Source organism: Triticum aestivum, chromosome 5B (genome assembly GCF_018294505.1).
Source record: "Triticum aestivum cultivar Chinese Spring chromosome 5B, IWGSC CS RefSeq v2.1, whole genome shotgun sequence".
Lineage (NCBI taxonomy): Eukaryota > Viridiplantae > Streptophyta > Magnoliopsida > Poales > Poaceae > Triticum > Triticum aestivum.
Genome location: NC_057807.1, coordinates 441,818,186 through 441,844,512, shown reverse-complemented (window position 1 = coordinate 441,844,512; position 26,327 = coordinate 441,818,186).

The following is a 26,327-nucleotide window of genomic DNA, read 5'->3' as shown; positions in this document are numbered from 1 at the left end:
AATTTGCCGGTGAGGAAATTCCTTAGCGAAGAACTACTTGCAGCGGAATAAGTACTCAGAAGTAAGCATGACAGAATACACACATGGTCATCATGATGAAATGAAGACAAACACAGAGTACAGAAAGCGTAAACACAGGATAACACAAGATGAAGACAAACAGACTGAAGAAATTGAACTGAGGAAATTGAGAAAGTCTTCAGTCAAAGTCTTCAAACACAGATATGAACAAACACTCAACACAGTGATGAGGAAATGAAGAAGTTGAGGAAATAGAATCAGTAAGGTTGATGAAGACAATGATTTGGTAGACCAGTTCCAACTGCTGTCTCAGTTGTACATCTGGTTGGAGCGGCTGAGTATTTAAACTCGAGGACACACAGTTCCGGACACCCAGTCACTGAGCACGCAGCTCGGGACACCAAGTCCTCACCGTATTCTCCTTGAACTAAGGTCACACAAACCTCGTCCAATCACTCGTGGTAAGTCTTCAGGCGACTTCCAAACCTTCACAAACTTTGGTCACTCGGCGATCCACGATTCCTCTTGGATGCTCTAGACCATGACGCCTAACCGTCTGGAAGAAGCACAGTCTTCAAAGGTAACAAGCGTCGGATCCACGCAGTATCAATCTCTTCAGTGATGCTCAATCACTTTGGGTTTGTGGGTGTTTGGGTTTGTATTTTCCTCACTCGATGATTTTCGCTCAAAGTCCTCGGAGGATGGGTTGCTCTCAAATGACAAGTGTCAGTTTCTCTCGAAGCAGCCAACCAGCTAGTGGTTGTAGGGGGCGGCTATTTATAGCCTAGGGAGCAGACCAACATGATAAGACATAAATGCCCTTCAATGATATGACCGTTATGTGGATAAGATATTTTGGGATAGCTGGCGCATAGCACAGCAACGGTCGGAAATTTGACTCTCAAATTCGTCAGGGCTATCATGTTCCTCACTGTGTAGGCAATCCGCACTGGCGAATTCCTAACTCCTTAGTCAGAACAAATTCCTCAGCGACCAGAAGAACTTCGTCTCTGTCTCTGAAGAAATTGACTGAACTGTATGAGATTTCCAATGGCTTCACTCGAAGGGATTGGTAGGTGTAGGATTTTGAGTTGAGCATCACATGGAAATTTTTCCTTAGTATTTCCTCGACCCCCTTTAACAGTACGGTGTTTCCTATGACTCAAGAAAGAGAAAAACAAAACTATGAAAATGAAAGTCTTCAAGCTTCATATTCCTGCATGAATATCAAGTCTTCATGGACACACCAATTTCTTCACTTTCAAAGTCTTCATGATAGTCTTCAGAAATACCAAAATCTTCAGTCGAAGATATTCATTTTTAGGGGTCGACTTTCTCTGTAAATATCAAACTCCTCATAGACTTATAGACCTATAACCTATAAGTCTTCAATACACCAAAATCACTAAGGGGCACTAGATGCACTTACAATCTCCCCCTTTTTGGTGATTGATGACAATATAGGTTAAGTTTTCAATGGGGATAAACATATGAAGTGTAAGTACTGATATTGAGGAATTTGATTGCAAGATATAGAAGAACTCCCCCTGAAGATGTGCATAGTGAGGAATTTGCTTTTGAAGCAATGCACACTTGAAGACTTGAATCATGGAGATCTCCCCCTATATCTTGTAATTCATACATGCATTTGACATATAATATGAAGAATTTGAAATGCATGATGAAATATGGTGCCTGAGGATATTCAACATGCGTGAAATAATATTAACGAGGAACAAGCATGCAGAATCATAGCATAGTGCATCAAAAGTATCAGAGCACCATTGGGTTTAAGATTACAACTCGATCCAAAAAAAGTTTCAGAAGAACGAGAGTTGTAACTTAGCAAAAACGCCCATATAATAGACCCGCTTGAGGACTAACTCAGATTTCTCCCCCTTTGTCATCGAATGACCAAAAAAGGATTGAAACTGAGGACTAACGCCCCTGAAGAATATCAAGTTGATGGAGGAGCACCAGCATTGTCGGGGTCGGTTGTCGTAGTAGGGCCTGCCGCAGTGTCGTCCAAGTCTTCATTTTCATCAGTGTTGCATGATGAAGAATAGGAGCTGGCCACCAAGGAAGGAACCTTGACCTTCTTGAATTTCTTCGGTGGAGGTGCAGACCAGTCAAATGCTTCCTTGAGACCCATGTTCTTTAGATCTTCGGCGCTGTAGATATGAGATAGAACATGCCAGGTACGGTTGAAGGTTTCATGGAGGTAGTATTGGTTTTTCTTCATAGCATTGTAGGTTGAGGTCATGTTGTAAAGAATGGAACCAAACTGACGCTTGAACCATTTATGATTGCGATCAACTTTCTGATGAAGACTGAGGAGTAACTCACGATCAGCCATCACACTGGGTGCTGTGGCTTAAGGAATTTGCTTGGCAGAGGTGTCGGCGGCAGAGTCATGTGTGGCAGAGTCATCATTGGTGGAGTAGGATGCAGCCTTGCAAAATTGACCATCCAATGGACGCATGCCTTCATCTATCACAGCAATTGCCTTGCCTTTGTCATCAGCTGAGGAAAATGTCCGTTTGAGGACTTCAATTGAAGACAAGAAACTGCCATGGTTCAGAGTATCAGCCTTATAGTTGAGTGAAGACCTTGTCCTGATGAATTTCATAATCCATGGTGCATAAGGCTTCAGCTCAAACGGTGACATAGCAATATTTGCCAGAGTCCTCATGAAGAAATCATGGAAGTTGACGGGAACGCCATGAACGATATTGAAAAGCATATTCTTCATGATGCCAACGACTTCTTCATCATTTGAGTCGTGGCCTTTGATAGGACTCATTATCTTCGTCAAAATGCGATAGACAGTCCGTGGCACATACAGTAATTCCTTGACGAGGAATTTGGTTCGAGGAGCTTGCCCTGGCTTCAAAGGCTTCATCAGCACTTGCATGTAATGATTTGTAAGCTCAGGTTCATTGTAGATGCAATGAGCACCATCAAGGGGAGGACTGAGTGGGAGGACACGAAGCAATTCAGTTGCTGGTGCCTTGTAGTGAGTATTTTCAGACATCCAGTCGAGCACCCATGAGTTCACATCTTCAGGATTTCCTGTGATGTGCAGCGTCGCATAGAATTGAAGAATGGGTTCTTCATTCCAATCACAAATGTCAGTGCAGAAATTCAGTAATCCAGCGTCGTGACTAACATTGAGGACTGGCCCGAAGCACGGCAGAGATTCCATGTCCACGTGAGGAATGTGTGCATGATCGAAGACTTTGTCTTTGTCGAATAGCACAGAGGAATAAAAGTTTGCTTGACTAGCAGTACAGAAATGCCTCTTCCTTATGCGAGCAGGATCATAGGGATTATAAGCAGTGAAGAACACATGCTCGTTGAAGAAATCAACACCCTTGAACTTTTGCTTCTTTGAGAATGGATCCTTTGGCTTGGGCACAGGAGTGTCAGTGAGTTACATCACAACCTCAGGAATCATAATCTTAGGTTCTTCAGGCTGAGGAATTTCTGGTTCCTCTTCGGTTGCAGTCTGCATGTTCAATGTATCAGCAGCAGCAGTTTCTTCAGCACTAGTGGCTGGAATTTCTTCATGTACAGACGAGGTGGGATGAGTTTCTTCAGAGCCCAGTTGAACTGTTGGTGCGGGGGACTGAGGTATCTGCTATAGTGGGGTGAAGTGTGGAGAATTGGGATGCTGACTTTCTCAAAAGTCATAAGTCATCACATGCGTGGTGCATCCAATGTCCACGTCTTTATCTTCAAGTTCTTCAACGCCGGCCTCTTCAGCTGTGAACTGAGGCATGGGCGAGGAAACAATAGGAGTTGAAGGAAACGCATCCACTTCAATTTCTTCATCAATCTGCTCTGACGAAGCAGCAGAATGATTTTCTTCATCAGATCCTCTAGGGATCACATATTCTTCACCATAAGGAACAAGGTCCTTAGATGGCATGGTGGAAATCGGAACAACATCAATAGGGTTCTCAAAAGAGCTGGTCATAGTTTTCATCTTCTTCGGAGCTGAAGAATCTGAAGCAGATGATGCTTTCCTTTTCTTCACTGCAGCTTTCTCTGCAGCCTTGGTCTTCCTTACATCTGATGCAGATGGAAGGGTAGGAGTTGGTGTAGGTGCAGGAGGAGCTGAGGAATCTGGTTGAATTTCCACAGGCGCAACTGATGCAGTTGCCCTGACTTCTTCATTTTCTTCAGGCGCACCACTAGTGGATGCCCTGGCAATTTCTTCAGTGGCTGGAATGGAATCATCAGCCCTGGAACTAGCATTTTCTTCAGCAGGCTGAAAATCATCAGCAGTGCTGGCATGTTCTTCAGTATGCTAAGCATAGGCTTCAACATGAGGACTTTCTTGTTGCGATGGGGCTGCAACATTGGTGAACTTCTCAGTCAGTTTAACAAACCTGACTTTGGCTCCTTGCCAATCAGCATAATAGGAATTGAAATTATCGCTGAGGGTTTTGATCTGAGACTGGATCTTGAGGAGTTCATCAGGTGTCATTTTGACAACGTTGTTCTTCAGGAACTTCTCTTTCCTGAACAGAGCCTTTTTGATTTGCCTGGCCTTCTCAAATTTCCATTTCCCTTCAGAGATGAAATGGGTCAGCATGTGACTTTGGCTAGGAGTCAAATGAAAATCAGGCATAGGAGTGTTTGGGTCCTTGTGCCAGAGATCAATGTAGTTGAGGATCGCCTTTGGATCCAAAAGCAGTGGCACAGCTGTCCCTTTGGCTCTAGCGGCCCTTTCTTGCCCATCTCTGATGATTTCTGCAAGTTCATCATAATCAGCATCATCGTCAGATGGCACTTGGAAGGCAACTTGTTTCTTCTTCGGACTAGGACGAGGACCTCGTCCAGCAGTGGCCTTTGTCTTCAGTAGAGTGGGGCCGGATGAAGAATTTGGTGCAGCTGAGGAACTTGCTGAGACACCAGAGGCAATGGAGATGCCTGAAGTCCTTTGGCATGTGGCCAGATGAACAGGTGTCACATCCCTAGTTCTGACAATGCCTAGTGCATGCATTAGAGTGTTACATCATGTTTAAATTTCATTTAAACCTGAGATGGGGATTGACAAAGCCCTAGCACCAAATGAATTCAACTAGGGTCAAAATAAAACCTTTTTCATTGAACTCAAAATGTCCTCTAAAAATGTTCAACATTTCTGGTTTGAGGTGGAAGCATCTACCAAAAATGGTTTATATTTTTGCAGGACATATTTGGTCACTGAATTAAATCATATAGTATTTTCATTTGGGCATTTAAATGCTATTAAATATTTCAAATGCTCAAATAATCATAAACTAAAATGTTTACTGTTGGATATATTCTAAACAGTAGCCATGATTAGTTTCATGATTTTTGAAAGTGTCTGAGTATTTTTAATAAAGCCCTAAATTTACAGAATAATAGAAAACTGAGATAATTAGAAAAAGAGAGAGAGAGAGAAAGACCCGTACCTGGGCCACTTACCTGTAGCCGGCCCAGCTGCACCGGCCCAGCCCACCAGCGCCCTCCCTGTCGTCTTCCTCCTCGGGACAGTAGGACAGGGGCGTGTGCCCGCGGCGAGCATGCACGCGCAACGCCACCTCCTGCCTGCCTGCTGCCACTCCGACGTCGCTACGGATGCCACGCACCCCCTCTCCCTTCTCCCTCTCTCCCGCGTCCTCATCCTCTCCCCGGAACACTCTCCCCCCTTCTCTGTTCTCCTCACCGAGCGGAGCCCGTCGCCGCCGCTCGCCATAACCATGGCCACCGGGCCTCCCTCGCTCCCCCGACTAGCCCAGAGGCTCCGCCTCGACCCCCTCTTTCCTCTCCACCGAGCCACGAGGCCCCGGACGCGCTGCAACGCCCCACCATCGTCGTTTCCGTCGCCGGCCACCGAAGCTCACCGCTGTCGATTCGCCGCCTCCGATGCCTCCCCGAGCTCCCCGAGGCCACCGTCGCAACCCCTGTGAGCTCCGCCACCGTTTCCCCCTCTTTCCCTCTTCGTTTGGTTGCCGTAGCCGTCGCCCCCTTGATGACCGAAACCCGCCGCCGTCTGTGATCGCCGCCGACGTGCCTCCGGCCACCTAGTGGCCCGGCTGTCGTGCTCAGCTTCCTCCCCGCGCTGCCTAGAGCACGTAGGTGCCTCGCACGAGCTTCCCCGGCCACCGTAGCGTCGACCCCGAGCTCGCCCGAGCTCCGGCGACCGCCACGGTCGATGCCGGTGACGACTCCGGCCATCCTAGGCCCAGCCGCCGCCACTACTCGACGCGGACGAGTGCCTGCGTCATGTAGACGCCCTCCGCCGGCCATTTGGTCGCCGGAGGAGGGAAACCGCACCCCTCCGCCGTCTCTGGCTCCGCCGGCGACGAGTCGCGGGTCAACTCCGGCGAGTTGACCCAGGTTTGACCTTCCCCGTGTGTCACTGACGTGTGGGCCACCCCCCTGACATTTTAGTTAGTATTAGTTTAACACTAATTAACCTAGGTTAGTTAGCTGATTAGTCACTGACCAGTGGGCCCCGACCCCCCCCCTAATCCTTTAATTAAGCAGATAACCCCTGTTAACTAACTGTGACGCTGACATATGGGTCCCACAGGTCAGGTTTGACCTGAATCTGCCCCGTTGACCTGATGACGTCAAGGTGATGTCATGCTGACGCATTAAATGATTTTCTGGATTTTAAATAAATCAGAAAATCCAGAAAATTGTATAAACTTCTAAAATTCATAGAAATTCAACCGTAACTCCAAATTAAATAAATTATATATGAAAAATTATCATAAAAATTCAAGGAATCCATCTGTACCATTTTCATGCATGTTAGAACAACTTATAGCTGCTGTTTAGCACAAATCAATTAAAGGGCATTTAACTAATCACATATGGAGTTTGAATTTGAATCTTGTATTCAAACCAACTTCATTTAATCTATTGCTAGTTGCATTAGCTCATAACACATTCATATTGCCATGTCATGATCATGCATCATATTGTGCATTGCATTGATTGTGTTCCCTTCTGTGTTGCCGGTATTTGTCCCCTCTCGATAGACGTGATACCGATGATGCGATCGTTGACACTGATGAAGACTCAATGTTATCTTCAGAAGTGCCAGGCAAGCAAAACCCCCTTGTTCATTCCAATACAACCCCACTCTCTCGCTCCTGCTCTCTTTTACTGCATTAGGACAACAACGATTCAACTGTTACTTGCTGCGGTAGCTGAACCCCTTTATCCTCTGCATGACCTGTCATTCCACAGTAAATAGATGAAACCCACTAGCATGAGCAGGAATTGTTTGAGCCCTGTTGTGCCTACTCATTCATGCTTGTTTGTCATGCCTGCTACTGCTTAGAGTTGAGTCGGGTCTGATTCATTGGGGATGAATCAGAGGTGTGTGAACATGTCCTACGGTGTGTGAGCTAAGCGTGTGAACACGATTTGGTAAAGGTAGCGGTGAGAGGCCATGTAGGAGTACATGGTGGGTTGTCTCATTGCAGCCGTCCTCAGGAACTGAGTTCTGTGTTTGTGATCCATGATTCAGCTACTACCACGCATTGGGCCCGAAACCAATGGACCCTCTCGGCTTCTTGATCACCCTTGTCCTCTGTCCAGGAGTTGCAAGTAGTTTCTGGTGTTTGTAGTATGCTGGAGGCCGTGCGCAGCGCTGACCGTCGGGGTGGGCTGTGATGCGGTAGGCACGTGGCCGGGTAAACCGGGCGCCCGTTTGGTGTCACGGAACCCTGTTCACATCGTTTGGGGCTGTGAGTGAAACTCCGGCCGGATCTCCTCATGGATGGAACCCGAATAGGCGATAAACCTGGACTAGAGACTTGAGTGTTTAGGCAGGCCGTGGCCGACACCCACGTTGGGCTTCCGCTTGAAGGTTGCCGAGTACATGTCGTGTAAACGGCGGTAAGTGGTGAGAGCGTGTGTGAAGAAGTACACCCCTGCAGGGTTAATATGATCTATTCGAATAGCCGTGTCCGCGGAAAAGGACTTCTGGGTTGCTTATATCAGTTCATAGACAAGTGAAAGTGGATACCCTAAAATACGCAAGATAAGCGTGAGTGCTATGGATGGCGTTCTCGTAGGGAGACGGGAGCGGATCCATAGTGGTGTATTGATATGGTGGATATGTGGACTCGTGTGCGCCACCTCAAAAGAGTTACTTGCAGTCGTAGTTCAGGATAGCCACCGAGTCAAAGCTGGCTTGCTGCAGTTAAACTCCACCACCCCCTTGTTGATAATGATGCATATGTAGATAGATCTGATGTAAGTCTTGCTGGGTACATTTGTACTCACGTTTGCCTATTTTATGTTTTGCAGAGAGACTTCAGTCTCACTAGTAGTTCCACGTGGACTTCGACGTTTAGCTTGTTACCTCAGCTACGATCTTGTGCCCTCGGCAGGATCTGGTAGATAGTCAGGCTTCTCAGCCTTTTTCAGTTATAGATGTCTGTACCCAGACATGATAGCTTCCACTTGTGTTTTGACTTGTATGCTCTGATGCTTGGGTCATGAGACCCATGTTTGTAATATCTCGCTCCTCGGAGCCTAATGAATAAATACTTGAGTCGTAGAGTCATGTTGTGATGCCATGTTGTATTTTCACATATCGAGCATATTGTGTGTATGTTATTGAAATGCTTGGTATGTGTGGGATCTGGCTATCTAGTTGTTTATCCTTAGTAGCCTCTCTTACCGGGAAATGTCTCCTAGTGTTTCCACTGAGCCATGGTAGCTTGCTACTGCTCCGGAACACTTAGGCTGGCCGGCATGTGTCCTTCTTCGTTCCTGTGTCTGTCCCTTCGGGGAAATGTCACGCGATGAATACCGGAGTCCTGTTAGCCCGCTACAGCCCGGTTCACCGGAGTCCTGCTAGCCCAGTGCTACAGCCTGGATTCACTCGTTGATGACCGACACGTTCGATGCTGGGTCATGGATGCCTGTCCCTGTAAGTCTGTGCCACTTTGGGTTTACGACTAGCCATGTCAGCCCGGGCTCCTTATCATATGGATGCTAGCGACACTGTCATATACTGTGCCAAAAGGCACAAACGGTCCCGGGCGAAGGTAAGGCGACACCCGTGGGAATACCGTGCGTGAGGCCGCAAAGTGATATGAGGTGTTACATGCTAGATCGATGTGGCATTGAGTCGGGGTCCTGACAGCATTGGTATCAGAGCTTGACTGCCTGTAGGATTACCAAGCCAAACTGGTCGAAGTTGAGTCTAGAAATTCTTTAGTTATATAAGGGAATTGATTGTGGGATGAAACGTAAGGCTCTTTTTACTCCTTATACCTTATGCCTTCTGATCTGAGTCATCTTATCTTTCCTGCGGGGATTAAGAACTAGACTATCTTTTCTTTCTATCAGGATCACGTGTTACTAATCTGTTAGACTTATAAGATTGTTGGACTTAAGCCTCGTTTCAGTTCCTACTACTTCTGTATGTTAATTATTGATCTCGAGACCTTGATATTGTGCTTCTGAGTGGTTATGCCACCATTTTTGTGATGTCTCAAATCTTTTCTGAGCATTTACAGCCGTTATGCTGTCCGAGTCATCCCAGGTTTCTAAGTAGTCTGATGCATTTGCAAATCCTTTCTTCCCGTTTCAATGTTCCCATGGGCCAGATTAACCACACTAGTCAGTGAGTTGAGGTACTCCGTTACCTTGACATATATGTTGGAGATATTATTATGACCCTAGGTGTATTAGGGGATCATCTAGTAATTTAGCCATGATTTGTGTTCCCAGTGTGATGATTCTGGCCATCATTCTCAAAAGCATCCCGTGATGCTACTTAGTAGTAGGTATTCTATTCCTGGGTTCTTGAACCCGAGATTCACCCTACTTGCTTCATGTTGATAGTTTTGCTCGTTCCTTTAGGTTATTGGTAACCTTTGCATTAGTCCTCGATGTTCGTGGTATTCCTTTCTTCCAAATACTATGAACCGCTTATGGCAGATGTTCCTCGCTGATTGAAAGATCACAATCAGAGTGCTCTCGATGGGTTCTCGATTCTACATTGTGACTCTGCCAGTTCTACCTTTCTGCATGGGTTATCCGGAAGAAATATGTGGAATTCGTTCGACATGCTAAACCATGCATCCACAACTCAGAAAATCGTATGTTCCTTTGAGTTGTCCCTCTTTAGTTGTCTTCTGACCCTCGTCTATCAATTGATAGTCAAGAGTATGCGTGCCTTCGTTTATCGATGCCTATTACTCTTGTGGTCCGTCAAGCCATTCTATCGCAGAATGACTAGGAGAAACAAACTCCAGTACCTCTTCCCTATCCAGGATTGGGTCAAAGAAGTTGTGCTCCGCAGATCAAATTGCTAATCCAGCTTTTGGTTCTGTTCTACCTTGGAGTATTACCCCCTTTATGTCAGAATTGTCATGAGAACTGCACCAACTCTCATGAATTTTGATGTAGTGATACTTCTCACCATCATTAGTCATTCCTCGGCCCTCGTGTTGATGCAACCGGTATACCGACAAATGAATTGTGATGTGTGAAATCAATACTCCCAGCGACCTCGTTGCTTGGTAGTTAAAGGATAATAATTTCATTCTTAGCGTGTTGGTTTTTGAATCATCCTTCTAAGACTGATCGTGCTACCTAGTCCTTATTTCGATGCACCCTTCGATTGATGAGTTAGGATCTTGTCAAGTCCTCACTCATTTGATCATATCGTCTTGCCCTCAAAAGCGAGATTGTTCTCGAGCTTAGTAACATTCCGGTGGTTCGTGACTTTCCAAATATCTTCTCGGAAGTATTACCAGGTTGTTCCCTGACTGTTATGTTGAGCTCGTGATCAAGTTGGTTTATCCTGTAAACCACCCTTTCTCCAAGAATCCGTGTTGGATACCCCTGAGCTAGTTGGTTAAGCTAGACAACAACCTGGAGAGTTGGAAGATAAGAGCTTGCCTGACTTAGTTCGTTCCAAAGGGATATTCTTGTGTAGTGTGTGTTGAAGAAAGATGATATCTTCATCGATTGGTCCTTGTGATCAGTTGCTGGACCTATTGTCTTATCAATCCTTTGATTTGAGTGTGGGCTATCGTCAAATCAAATCAGTACCAACGATGCTCGTAATGTTGTCTTATTCGTGGTTGATCCCTCGAGCATACACCATTACATCTTTGGTCTGACCAATGCTATCACCGTGTTCACTTAACTATGGAATTCCTTTTAAAAGGAAACCCGGATGAATTGTTGTTGTGCCCATTGACAACATCCTTGTCTTCCCCATAATTTTGCTGAACATTAAGCTAGTGTTGGAAACTTTTGAAAGCATTATCCTCATGCTAGCTCATGAAGTATTTGTTTGATGAAAGGAGTGACTTCCTCTTATACACGTGCATTGGATGCAAGTTGCCGCCGTGGACTCGAGAAAGTCAATGTTGTTTCCTCTGGAATCATCCCAAATCAGTCATGCATATGTGCGAAGTATTCTATGGTCTGGAGACTTGCAACCCTCATTCCATATGTGTCCCGAGCACACCAAGCCACTGACTGATTTGTTCTAGGAGAAGGAGTTCTTTTTAAGAGCTAACCCGGGCTTAATCAAGAACTTCGATATCCTCCATGATGGTTCCCAACCAGAACTCGGTAGTGTTTTATTATAAGACTACTTTGTGGTCATGCTTGTCTTGGACAACGTGTTCACATGTTGTAGCGGAACCAGCTCATGTTTTGGAGCTTGCTATCGTAGTTCATTCCCCGAGAATCTCGCAACGTCATCTCGTCGATTCGTGTTGCAAACTTCCGTTTTTCTTCCTGGACTCGATGAGCCTGGAATATCCTGACACCAACCAGATCTGAATCTCAGGCAGATATGATGGTTGGAACATTTCCCCAAGAACTATAATATTGGTTCCTCGATAACTGGTAAAGTGGATGTCATGGCCAGCACCACCCAGCCGAAAGACCTATTATTGTAGTATCTTGATTGAAGAAGTTGGCCACCTCCCCATAAGGATTTCGTAGGATTTATCTCCGTAACTGTTCCTTATGGATTCTATTGCTCCCGAAGTCCGACCCTTTACTTGGTGTTCTAGTTATCAAACCATATCTATGAATGGGATACACTAGCACATCAAGGAGAACATTAGAAGCGGAGTGCTAAATGTCTCTCGGTCGATCATCCAGATTTTATTTCCTTGGCCCCGCTAAGATGAAATCTGAGAAGTGTTATCTTCCTTTGCATCTGCATCCTCCATCACCATTCATCATGGTAGTAGGTTGTGTTACCGGACCCTTGACATGGATGTTGGTAAAACCTTGATGAATATGGAAATGCTCAAGTTCTTGAGAGCACGCACAAGCGCTACGAGTTATCATCGGCACTAACTGGGTTTGCTCTCAGTTTCCTCGGCAATGCTATGACCTATTCAAACAGTGAATTCACTCTCTGTTGTTGGGTTCTTCCCCAGTTACCAGAATCATTCCCAGCATTTGCATTTTGTTCCTAGCTTGCACCGCCAATGTGCCATTCTACCATGGGTCTCTTCCATCTCCGGTGATAAGCAAATTCATCCATTACATTGTCTTCAACAAGGTAATCCACATCATCCAAGTCCGAGTATGCCATTCTACCGCCCCCCTCCAAACGATCGTTGTGAATTGCCTTAGGCTGGTATGAAGAGTTTCAATGATCTTTGAATCAAAAGTAATTCTTTTTGCCACTTAAGGTAATAATCTACGAATCACCCTCCTCCAGGATGTTTCGTCGTGGTATCATGGCAACTCAACTCCTCGCTACGTTGACAACCGATTACCACCTTCTTAAGTGTGGAATTGTTGTCCACCTAGTGAACCTTCGTCATCCGTTTCTTTCCACCCCTCTTAATGTGTATCTCGTGTCTCAACCCGAGAGATGGTCCTATGTCTCATTCCGTGAGTTGTTCGATCTTCGAGAAGATCGACCCTTCTAGAGTCTCCTTCTTCCCTCCACATCTTGTTGACAGAATTTCTCAGAGCAGGACTTCAAGACAATAATGGTGTTCAAATCAACGTTCCTATGAAGTGCAACCTGGATCGTGAAGATTATACTAGTTTGCGTTTCCCCTTCACCTTACCCTACGCTTGAATCTCGAGACGAGATTCTTGTTTAGTGGGGGTGAGTTGTCACATCCCTAGTTCTGACAATGCCTAGTGCATGCATTAGAGTGTTACATCATGTTTAAATTTCATTTAAACCTGAGATGGGGATTGACTAAGCGCTAGCACCAAATGAATTCAACTAGGGTCAAAATAAAACCTTTTTCATTGAACTCAAAATGTCCTCTAAAAATGTTCAACATTTCTGGTTTGAGGTGGAAGCATCTACCAAAAATGGTTTATATTTTTGCAGGACATATTTGGTCACTGAATTAAATCATATAGTATTTTCATTTGGGCATTTAAATGCTATTAAATATTTCAAATGCTCAAATAATCATAAACTAAAATGTTTACTGTTGGATATATTCTAAACAGTAGCCATGATTAGTTTCATGATTTTTGAAAGTGTCTGAGTATTTTTAATAAAGCCCTAAATTTACAGAATAATAGAAAACTGAGATAATTAGAAAAAGAGAGAGAGAGAGAAAGACCCGTACCTGGGCCACTTACCTGTAGCCGGCCCAGCTGCACCGGCCCAGCCCACCAGCGCCCTCCCTGTCGTCTTCCTCCTCGGGACAGTAGGACAGGGGCGTGTGCCCGCGGCGCGCACGCACGCGCAACGCCACCTCCTGCCTGCCTGCTGCCACTCCGACGCCGCTACGGATGCCACGCACCCCCTCTCCCTTCTCCCTCTCTCCCGCGTCCTCATCCTCTCCCCGGAACACTCTCCCCCCTTCTCTGTTCTCCTCACCGAGCGGAGCCCGTCGCCGCCGCTCGCCATAACCACGGCCACCGGGCCTCCCTCGCTCCCCCGACTAGCCCAGAGGCTCCGCCTCGACCCCCTCTTTCCTCTCCACTGAGCCACGAGGCCCCGGACGCGCTGCAACGCCGCCACCATCGTCGTTTCCGTCGCCGGCCACCGAAGCTCACCGCTGTCGATTCGCCGCCTCCGACGCCTCCCCGAGCTCCCCGAGGCCACCGTCGCAACCCTTGTGAGCTCCGCCACCGTTTCCCCCTCTTTCCCTCTTCGTTTGGTTGCCGTAGCCGTCGCCCCCTTGATGACCGAAACCCGCCGCCGTCTGTGATCACCGCCGACGTGCCTCCGGCCACCTAGTGGCCCGGCTGTCGTGCTCAGCTTCCTCCCCGCGCTGCCTAGAGCACGTAGGTGCCTCGCACGAGCCTCCCCGTCCACCGTAGCGTCGACCCCGAGCTCGCCCGAGCTCCGGCGACCGCCACGGTCGATGCCGGTGACGACTCCGGCCATCCTAGGCCCAGCCGCCGCCACTACTCGACGCGGACCAGTGCCTGCGTCACGTAGACGCCCTCCGCCGGCCATTTGGTCACCGGAGGAGGGAAACCGCACCCCTCTGCCGTCTCTGGCTCCGCCGGCGACGAGTCGCGGGTCAACTCCGGCGAGTTGACCCAGGTTTGACCTTCCCCGTGTGTCACTGACGTGTGGGCCACCCCCCCTGACATTTTAGTTAGTATTAGTTTAACACTAATTAACCTAGGTTAGTTAGCTGATTAGTCACTGACCAGTGGGCCCCGACCCCCCCCTAATCCTTTAATTAAGCAGATAACCCCTGTTAACTAACTGTGACGCTGACATATGGGTCCCACAGGTCAGGTTTGACCTGAATCTGCCCCGATGACCTGATGACGTCAAGGTGATGTCATGCTGATGCATTAAATGATTTTCTGGATTTTAAATAAATCAGAAAATCCAGAAAATTGTATAAACTTCTAAAATTCATAGAAATTCAACCGTAACTCCAAATTAAATAAATTATATATGAAAAATTATCAGAAAAATTCAAGGAATCCATCTGTACCATTTTCATGCATGTTAGAACAACTTATAGCTGCTGTTTAGCACAAATCAATTAAAGGGCATTTAAATAATCACATATGGAGTTTGAATTTGAATCTTGTATTCAAACCAACTTCATTTAATCTATTGCTAGTTGCATTAGCTCATAACACATTCATATTGCCATGTCATGATCATGCATCATATTGTGCATTGCATTGATTGTGTTCCCTTCTGTGTTGCCGGTATTTGTCCCCTCTCGATAGACGTGATACCGATGATGCGATCGTTGACACTGATGAAGACTCAATGTTATCTTCAGAAGTTCCAGGCAAGCAAAACCCCATTGTTCATTCCAATACAACCCCACTCTCTCGCTCCTGCTCTCTTTTACTGCATTAGGACAACAACGATTCAACTGTTACTTGCTGCGGTAGCTGAACCCCTTTATCCTTTGCATGACCTGTCATTCCACAGTAAATAGATGAAACCCACTAGCATGAGCAGGAATTGTTTGAGCCCTGTTGTGCCTACTCATTCATGCTTGTTTGTCATGGCTGCTACTGCTTAGAGTTGAGTCGGGTCTGATTCATTGGGGATGAATCAGAGGTGTGTGAACATGTCCTACGGTGTGTGAGCTAAGCGTGTGAACACGATTTGGTAAAGGTAGCGGTGAGAGGCCATGTAGGAGTACATGGTGGGTTGTCTCATTGCAGCCGTCCTCAGGAACTGAGTTCTGTGTTTGTGATCCATGATTCAGCTACTACCACGCATTGGGCCCGAAACCAATGGACCCTCTCGGCTTCTTGATCACCCTTGTCCTCTGTCCAGGAGTTGCAAGTAGTTTCTGGTGTTTGTAGTATGCTGGAGGCCGTGCGCAGCGCTGACCGTCGGGGTGGGCTGTGATGCGGTAGGCACGTGGCCGGGTAAACCGGGCGCCCGTTTGGTGTCACGGAACCCTGTTCACATCGTTTGGGGCTGTGAGCGAAACTCCGGCCGGATCTCCTCATGGATGGAACCCGAATAGGCGATAAACCTGGACTAGAGACTTGAGTGTTTAGGCAGGCCGTGGCCGACACCCACGTTGGGCTTCCGCTTGAAGGTTGCTGAGTACATGTCGTGTAAACGGCGGTAAGTGGTGAGAGCGTGTGTGAAGAAGTACACCCCTGCAGGGTTAATATGATCTATTCGAATAGCCGTGTCCGCGGAAAAGGACTTCTGGGTTGCTTATATCAGTTCATAGACAAGTGAAAGTGGATACCCTAAAATACGCAAGATAAGCGTGAGTGCTATGGATGGCGTTCTCGTAGGGAGACGGGAGCGGATCCATAGTGGTGTATTGATATGGTGGATATGTGGACTCGTGTGCGCCACCTCAAAAGAGTTACTTGCAGTCGTAGTTCAGGATAGCCACCGAGTCAAAGCTGGCTTGCTGCAGTTAAACTCCACCACCCCCTTGTTGATAATGATGCATATGTAGATAGATCTGATGTAAGTCTTGCTGGGTACATTTGTACTCACGTTTGCCTATTTTATGTTTTGCAGAGAGACTTCAGTCTCACTAGTAGTTCCACGTGGACTTCGACGTTTAGCTTGTTACCTCAGCTACGATCTTGTGCCCTCGGCAGGATCTGGTAGATAGTCAGGCTTCTCAGCCTTTTTCAGTTATAGATGTCTGTACCCAGACATGATAGCTTCCGCTTGTGTTTTGACTTGTATGCTCTGATTCTTGGGTCATGAGACCCATGTTTGTAATATCTCGCTCCTCGGAGCCTAATGAATAAATACTTGAGTCGTAGAGTCATGTTGTGATGCCATGTTGTATTTGCACATATCGAGCATATTGTGTGTATGTTATTGAAATGCTTGGTATGTGTGGGATCTGGCTATCTAGTTGTTTATCCTTAGTAGCCTCTCTTACCGGGAAATGTCTCCTAGTGTTTCCACTGAGCCATGGTAGCTTGCTACTGCTCCGGAACACTTAGGCTGGCCGGCATGTGTCCTTCTTCGTTCCTGTGTCTGTCCCTTCGGGGAAATGTCACGCGATGAATACCGGAGTCCTGTTAGACCGCTACAGCCCGGTTCACCGGAGTCCTGCTAGCCCAGTGCTACAGCCTGGATTCACTCATTGATGACCGACACGTTCGATGCTGGGTCATGGATGCCTGTCCCTGTAAGTCTGTGCCACTTTGGGTTTACGACTAGCCATGTCAGCCCGGGCTCCTTATCATATGGATGCTAGCGACACTGTCATATACTGTGCCAAAAGGCACAAACGGTCCCGGGCGAAGGTAAGGCGACACCCGTGGGAATACCGTGCGTGAGGCCGCAAAGTGATATGAGGTGTTACATGCTAGATCGATGTGGCATTGAGTCGGGGTCCTGACAACAGGTGTTGAGGACTTTGCCGGAGCAACTGAGGACTTTGGAGGAGCTGGAGAAGCGTGAGGAATTGGCCATGAGGGCTTTGAAGATTCTGGCTGTGAGGGCATTTCTGAGGAACTTGGCAACGAGGGCACAGTTGTTGAAGCACTTGGCTTGTGAGCGGGCTTCTTTGCCATTGATTTCCTAGGCTTGTCAGAGGCCTTTGTGGCAGCAGCAGTAGCAGAGTCCTCATTAAATTTCCTCACTGCTTCTTTGGCTTGTCTAGCCAACTTGGCTTGGCGCTTGGCCCATTCTTCAGGAGTATGGTAGCACATGAGTTTATTGTTAAAAATGATGAGAAGATGCTTAAGTATAATTTGAGATTTCATAAAACTCACAGTGAGACTATTGTCTTGCCTGCACCCTCTTTGTTTGACTTAACTGCAAGCACGTACCTCATCTTGCCGGAGGCTGTTTACGCGTATCGGGGCCAGACATCAACTCCAGAGCCTGAGCCGGAACCACCACTTGACCCTTATCGACCGTCCTTTTATCAGTGGTATCCGGAGGAGATCGCCAGCCAGTGGTACTCTGATGACACTCCTCAGTACACCGGAGAGAGTAGCCGCGATCCATGGGCATAGACCAACTTAGGCCAAAAGCCTAAGCTTGGGAGAGTACGTATTTCTCACCGACATTATATTCATGTTCACACACTCATTCTAGTTGTCGGTGCTCATACTTTTTTCATTGTATTATACATGCTAGTTTATTTTCTTTTTCTAGCTTTCTTCTTGTGTGTTTGAATAACCTTAAGAAAAACCAAAAAAATTAGTTGTAGCTTTTAGCTGGTTTACTTTCCATGCCTGTAGAAGTAGTAATTAAAAGAAAACTCAAAAAGATTTCTCGTTCTTCTTTTGCTTGTTGGTAGTTTTCCCGTGTAAATAGTTTTATTTCTTTTCTTTTCTTTGGGGGTCGAGAGGAGAAGACCTTAATGAAAATGTTGAGTGGCTCTCATATGCATTATTGTTGATTTAACCAAGAGCCCACATTACCTTGTCTTCTCCCTTGAATTGAATGCTTGCAGATTACAGCTTAGTCCAATGCACGTGCACTATTATTATCATACATACCGTTTGGTTGTGCAAGTGAAAGGCAATAATGACGATATATGATGAAATGATCGAGATGAGCGAAGTTGGTATGAACTCGACCTCTCTTGTTTTTGTAAATATGATTAGTTCATCGTTCCTGATTCAGCCTATTATGAGTAAACATGTTTGCAATGACAATTAGAGATTATAGTTACTTATGCCATACTTAATTAGCTAGGAGTTTATAATGGTTTACCTTGCGTGCCAACATGCTATTAAAATGGTTGTGATGTGGTATGATAGGGTGGTATCCTCCTTTGAATGATTCGGGTGACTTGACTTGGCACATGTTCACGCATGTAGTTGAAACAAAATCAACATAGCCTTCACGATATTTATGTTCATGGTGGATTATATCCTACTCATGCTTGCACTCGGTGTTGATTAATTTTAATGCATGTTCATGACTGTTGTCGCTCTCTAGTTGGTCGCTTCCCAGTCTCTTCCTAGCCTCCACCTGTACTAAGCAGGAATACTGCTTGTGCATCCAAAATCCATAAGCCCCAAAGTTATTCCATATGAGTCCACCATACCTTCCTATATGTGGTATCTACATGCCGTTCCAAGTAAATTTGTATGTGCCAAACTCCAAACCTTCAAATGAAATTCTGTTTTGTATGCTCGAACAGCTCATGTATCAACTAGGGTTGTCTGTATCTTCCATGGTAGGCGGGTTATTCTCAAGAGGAGTGGACTCCGCTCCTTATTCACGAGAAAATGGCTGGTCACCGGGATGCCCAGTCCCATGCTCAAATCAAATCAAAATAATTGCAAACAAAACTCCCCCAGGATTGTTGTTAGTTGGAGGCACCCGTTGTTTCGGGCAAGCCATGGATTGATGCTTGTTTGTGGTGGGGGAGTATAAACTTTACCATTCTGTTTGGGAACCACCTATAATGTCTGTAGCATGGAAGATATCGAGATCTCTCAGTTGTTATGTTGACAATGAAAGTATACCGCTCAAAATGTTATTTATCTCTATTTCAAAATCGAGCTCTAGCACCTCTACAAATCCCTGCTTCCCTCTGCGAAGGGCCTATCTATTTACTTTTATGTTGAATCAGCACCCTCTTATTAAAAAGCACCCGTTGGAGAGCACTGTTGTCATTTGCATGCATTACTATTAACTTATATTGGGTATGACTATGACTGGATCTCTTTTACCATGAATTACAATGTTTAGTCAGTCCTTGATCTTCAAAGGTGCTCTACATTTATGTTTTGCAGTCTCAGAAAGGGCTAGCGAGATACCATCTTGTTATATCATGTCATGATTGTTTTGTGAAAGTGTTGTCATCCGAGATTTATTATTATTGCTTGCTAGTTGATTATGCCATTGATATGAGTAAACATGAGACCTAAGTGTTATTGTGAATATGGTTAGTTCATATCTTTGCTGAAAAACTTGAATGCTGGCTTTACATATTTGCAATAACAAGAGCAAACAGAGTTTGTAAAAGTTTTTCTTTATCACTTTTAGTTTGTCAACTGAATTTCTTGAGGACAAGTAAAGGTTTAAGCTTGGGGGAGTTGATACGGCTCCGTCGTATCTACTTTTCCAAACACTTTTGCCCTTGTTTTGGACTCTAACTTGCATGATTTGAGTGGAACTAACCCAGACTGACGTTGTTTTCAGTAGAACTGCCATGGTGTTATTTTTTTGCAGAAATAAAAGTTCTCAGGATGACCTGAAAATCCACGAAGCAACTTTTTGGAATCAATAAAAAATACTGGCGAAAGAATCTCAGCACCAGGGGGCCCACACCCTGTCCACGAGGGTGGGGGGCACCCCCCTAGGGCGTGCCCCCTGCCTCATGGGCCCCCTGAGGCTCCACCGACCTCAACTCCAACTCCATATATTCACGTTCGGGGAGAAAAAAATCAGAGAGAAAGATTCATCGCGTTTTACGATACGGAGCCGCTGCCAAGTCCTAATCTCTCTTGAGAGGGATGATCTGGAGTTCGTTCGGGGCTCCAGAGAGGGGAATCCGTCGTCGTCGTTGAGGGAGTCCAGGATTAGGGGGTCCTCGGACAGCCGGTCTATATGCTTATGCCGGACTGTTGGACTATGAAGATACAAGATTGAAGACTTCGTCCCGTGTCCGTGTGGGACTCTCCTTTGCGTGGAAGGAAAGCTTGGCAATTCGGATATGTAGATCTCCTTCTCTGTAACTGACTCTGTGTAACCCTAGCCCCTCCAGTGTCTATATAAACTGGAGGGTTTAGTCCGTAGGATAACAACAATCATAATCATAGGCTAGCTTCCAGGGTTAGCCTCTACGATCTCGTGGTAGATCAACTCTTGTAATACTCATATAATCAAGATCAATCAAGCAGGAAGTAGGGTATTACCTCCATCGAGAGGGCCCCAACCTGGGTAAACATTATGTCCCCTGCCTCCTGTTACCATTAGCCTTAGACGCACAGTTCGGGACCCCCTACCCGAGATCCACCGGTTTTGACACCGACAGTCGTCATCATCAACCATCCTCCATCACAAATTTCATGATGCTCACCGCCGTGCGTGAGTAATTCCATCGTAGGCTTGCTGGACGGTGATGGTTTGGATGAGAATTACCATGTAATCAGGTTTGTTTTGTTAGGGTTTGATCCCTAGTGTCCACTATGTTCTGAGATTGATGTTGCTACGACTTTGTTATGCTTAATGCTTGTCACTAGGGCCCGAGTGCCATGATTTCAGATCTGAACCTATTATGTTTTCATGAATATATGTGAGTTCTTGATCCCATCTTGCAAGTCTATAGTCACCTATTATGTGTTATGGACTGTTAACCTCGAAGTGACAATAAGCGGGATACTTACCGGTGATGACCGTAGTTTGAGGAGTTCATGTATTCACTAAGTGTTAATGCTTTGGTCCGGTACTCTATTAAAAGGAGGCCTTAATATCCCTTAGTTTCCAATAGGACCCCACTGCCACAAGAGGGTAGGACAAAAGATGTCATGCAAGTTCTTTTCCATAAGCACGTATGACTATATTCGGAATACATGCCTACATTACATTGATGAACTGGAGCTAGTTTTGTGTCACCCTATGTTATAACTATTACATGAAGAATTGCATCCGACATAATTATCCATCACTGATCCAATGCCTATGAGATTTTCACATATTGCTCTTTGCTTAGTTACTTTACCGCTGCTGCTGTTACAATTACTACAAAATTGCTACTGTTAATTTTGCCACTGTTACCGTTACTTCCATACTACTTTGCTACTAAATACTTTGCTGCAGATACTAAGTTATCCAGGTGTGGTTGAATTGACAACTCAACTGCTACTACTTGAGAATATTCTTTGGCTCCCCTTGTGTCGAATCAATAAATTTGGGTTGAATACTCTACCCTCGAAAACCGTGGCGATCCCCTATACTTGTGGGTTATCAGTCTCATGTTGCAAAAAAAATCCACAACACAAACCATGTTGCAAAAAACCCCGTATATATCCTCTTTGGAATTGTTTCTGCAACAAGACCTTTGTTGCAAAGTAGAAATAAGACTTATGACTAATCGATTGTGCCATATCTGATGGCTCGCTAGGTGGCGGCGGACCCTTTAAGAAGATCCGTGGGCCGATGCGTAGCAGCCGCCGTACTTTATAGGCCCAAACTCGTTTGTTTGTTGTGCTCTGTATGCGTCGAAGGCTAAAGAGGGTCCATGCACCATGTTGCTAGGCCCTTCAGCGGTGATCTGTAATTAACTTGCACGACGAAACCTAGCGTGCATCAACAGATCGATTCTTGCCGCTGCCGCTCGCCATCAAACCAGGCCACCGCTCGGCGCGATGCCAGCCGCCAGATGCGAAATATGGACACCCCCGCGATGTTTCCGTGCAAGTCATGGGCGCTGTTGCCACTACCTCTGTTAATCCTGCGCAATGTCGACTGGATCCGACTCTGTTGACCATGGCGTTTATTCTTCAAGCACTCTAATCTAAAGGTATCTTGACATCTTGTATAGTTGTACTTCACAGTTTTGTTGATGGACTGCAGACTGCATCCTACTAGCAGTCTAATTAATTCTTCACTTTCGTACAAGAGAATTGATAAATTTACCGCATTCTTTCTTATAATGAGAGATCACTATCTTTGTTACTACTTTTCTTTGTCGCTGCACAAAAGATTGTGAAAAATTTCTTCCAATTAGATTATCAAATTGTTCGATGAGCTTCGCAGTCATGGACCTAGATTTTATTAATTGAAATGTAGTTCTATGTTGCCAAACATACATTTATACTGCAAGGAATGCTTGATGACATGCACCCACCTAAAATATGGTGTCTGGTATGGTGTTTCTGTGACAGATTCAGAGATTCTTATACCAGGTAGTAGTTCCTTCATTTTTCAGGCAAACGAAAACTGTTTCCTTTCTTTGTTTGTAAGCCAAATGGTAATACATTCTGCAGGCTGCAATTTCAGCCTTCACCACAGTCCACAATAGTATCATTCACTTGCATTAAATTAATGTTGAGTATGTGCAAGATAAATAACAACACTGCATCAGGAACATCCTTGTCCCTTAAGAATATTGTTTTTTTACAAGTATAGAGAACACATAGTGTTTCTGGGCATCACTAGATCAAGCAGTACCTCGCACCCTAGCTACAAATTTTAAGTTCATGTTTCCGCTATGTGCTTTGGGACTGTCTTGGTGACTGTCTTTCATTTTTTAAGTTCATGTTTTCCCCCTTTTGCTTTATTCGGGCTGCCTTGGTGACTGGAATTTGGTCTTGATGTCTGATGGTGGTAAAAAGGCCACTGGAGAGCAACATGAGTTCGATGAAGAGGTATGTTTTGGTGAATATTGATTTCGTTCTACTCGTTACATCGGCCGCAATTCTCGCTTTTGAATTGAAAGGTTTTTTTGCTGATTGTAGCTTGTCATACAGACACATATATGCAGAAAATTTTCCTTGCTTCCTAGAAAACTCAGTAGTCTAATATAGATTGTGCTTGATATTTTGAAAATTTTAAGAAAGATCTATCAGAAACAACATAGAATTTTGTACTGCATATTGTTCAGCCTAGAAAACTCCGTAGTCCAATACATTGTTATATTGTTTAGCGCCGCAGTTCATCTCTTGAGTTCTACTACTGCTTTTGTACTGCACATTGTCAAATACAGAAATTGCTCTGGTGATTATGATACACTGGAGTTTTCATTGTTTACTTTTCTATGTGCTTGTAATGATATTGAAAGTGCAACTAATCCCCGAGTGGTTTTGGTAATTCATAACAACATATAGCTCATTGAACTAATAGTCATTCAAGTTGAATGTTTTAGAAAGTTCAACGATTGGCATGGCATGGACTAGAGATATGGACCCCTCAAAATGCTAAGGACACATATTGGCAAACGCTCAAGACTCTTCATTTTCATTTTAGTGATCCAAGATCACATTGAGTCCATAGGAAAAGCCAACACTATTAAAAGGGGATGAGGTGTTGCTTAATGGCTTGCTTGCTCAAAATGCTTAGTGATATTGCTCCAAAGCCCTCAACCACTTTCTCATTTCCAAATATGTCCTCAACCCAAAGTCAAACTCGGTCCCACCGATTTGATTAATTCGGCGCCAACGAGTTCTCTTGTCATAGCCATAGATAGAAACCCTAATCAGTTTGGTCTCACTGATAGGGATTTTAGTCTCACCGAGATGGGATTGCAAACTCTCTGTTTCCCTTCGTAACATTTTCGTCTTACCGAGATGGGCGATCGGTACCACTGATTTCACACTGCAGACTCTTTGTTCCCTTTTCATAACATTTCAATCTCACCGAAATGAGCGATTGGTCCCTTCGAGTTTGCTTGACCAACTCTCTGTTTGCTCATTGCTAAAATCGGCCCCACCCAATTCATGCAATCGGTCACACCGAGATGAGGTTTTGCCCTAATCCTAGCGCATCGGTCCCACCGAGTTGATCATGTCGATCCCACCGAAAATCCTAACATTCACATTTTGAACTAGATCGGTCTCATCGAGCTTCTCTATTCGGTCTGACCGAGTTGGGTCAACTGTGCGTAACGGTTAGATTTTGTGTGGAGGCTATATATACCCCTCCACCCCCTTCTCCATTTGAGAGAGAGATCCATCAGAACGTGCCTACACTTACACTACTCATTTTCTGAGAGAGCACCACCTACTCATGTGTTGAGACCAAGACATTCCAATCCAACCACAAGAATCTTGATCTCTAGCATTCCCCAAGTTGCTTTCACTCAAATCATCTTTCCACAATATCCAAATCTGTGAGAGAGAGTTGAGTGTTGCGGAGACTATCATTTGAAGCACAAGAGCAAGGAGTTCATCATCAACACACCATCTATTACCTTTGGGAGAGTAGTGTCTCCTAGATTGGTTAGGTGTCACTTGGGAGCCTCCGTCAAGATTGCGGGGTTGAACCAAGGAGTTTGTAAGGGAAAGGAGATCGTCTACTTCGTGAAGATCTATCCGAGTGAGGCAAGTCCTTCGTGGGCGTTGGCCGTGGTTGGATAGACAATGTTGCTTCTTCGTCGACCCTTCATGCGTGGAGCCTTCCGTGGACTCATGCAACGGCTACCCTTTGTGGGTTGAATCTCCATCAACATGCATGTACGATAGCACCACCTATCGGAACCACTCCAAAAATCTTCGTGTCTACATTGCATTTGCCCTCTCCAAACCCTTCCATTTTACCTTCATATGCAATGTTTTACTTTCTGCTGCCACACTCTTAGAATTGTATCTGTAGGTTGATTGCTTGACTTGTGCTAAGTTGCTAAAATCTGCCAAGACTTAAAATTGAGAAACTGTTAGATTTTTATTTGGTCAAGTAGTCTAATGACCCCCCTCTAGACCTACTTTAGATCCTACAAGTGGTATTAGAGCTTTGGTCTCCATTTGCCTTGATTTCCATAGCTTTTGGTGATCATAGCCTTGGTTTCACATAGGATAGTATGTCCTCTAGCAAGGAAAATTACCACCATAGAGGTCCTTACTTTGATGGTACTAATTTTGCTAGTTGGAAGCATAATATGAAAATGCATATTCTTGGACATAACCCCATAGTTTGGGCTATTGTGTGTATTGGTTTGCAAGGTGAATTCTTCGATGGGAGAGAACCAAATCGTGAAGCAACTACGGAATAATTGAAGATGATGCTATACAATGCACAAGCTTGTGGTATCCTCTTCAATGGATTGTGCACCGAAGAATTCAAGGAAATCAGCTGTCTTGAGAATGCAAAGAAAAATTGGGATACTTTGATTGATATGCACGAAGGTACCGAGTCCGTCAAGGAATCCAAATTGGATGTGCTTCAAAGTCAACTTGACAAGTTCACAATGAGGGATGATGAAGGTGTTGCTAAAATGTACTCTAGGCTTCACTACAAAAAAAAGACACATCCGTGACATTTTGGGCCGAACGAAAAAAAATTATGTCATACTTATGACACTTCTATGACGATAATTGTGACAAAACCCGGTATCATCATAGATGTGGTGGGCTCCTACTTCTATGACAAAAAATCATGACAGAAAATGGGCTTTTCGTCCTGGGCGGGCTGGAGACGCAGCTGCCTGATATTCTTTGAGCTATCCATGACGGAAAAAACCATGGTAGAAGCGAGGGCGAGGAAAATTTGGGCGAGTTCCCGATTACGGTGGGTGGTCGGGACCGAGCGACGCGCGTTTCTCTCGTACACGTACGCGCATGTGTGCGAGGCATTGGCTCTAACTGAACCCGAGCGAGGCATTGGGCCCTAACTGAACCCGAGCGATTGCACTGGAGGCTACGCGTTACTGAACCCGAGCGATCGATGATGGCTGTTAACTGAACCCGATTGAGCGATTCCTTTGCTACTACTACTAACTAAAGCCGATCGATGC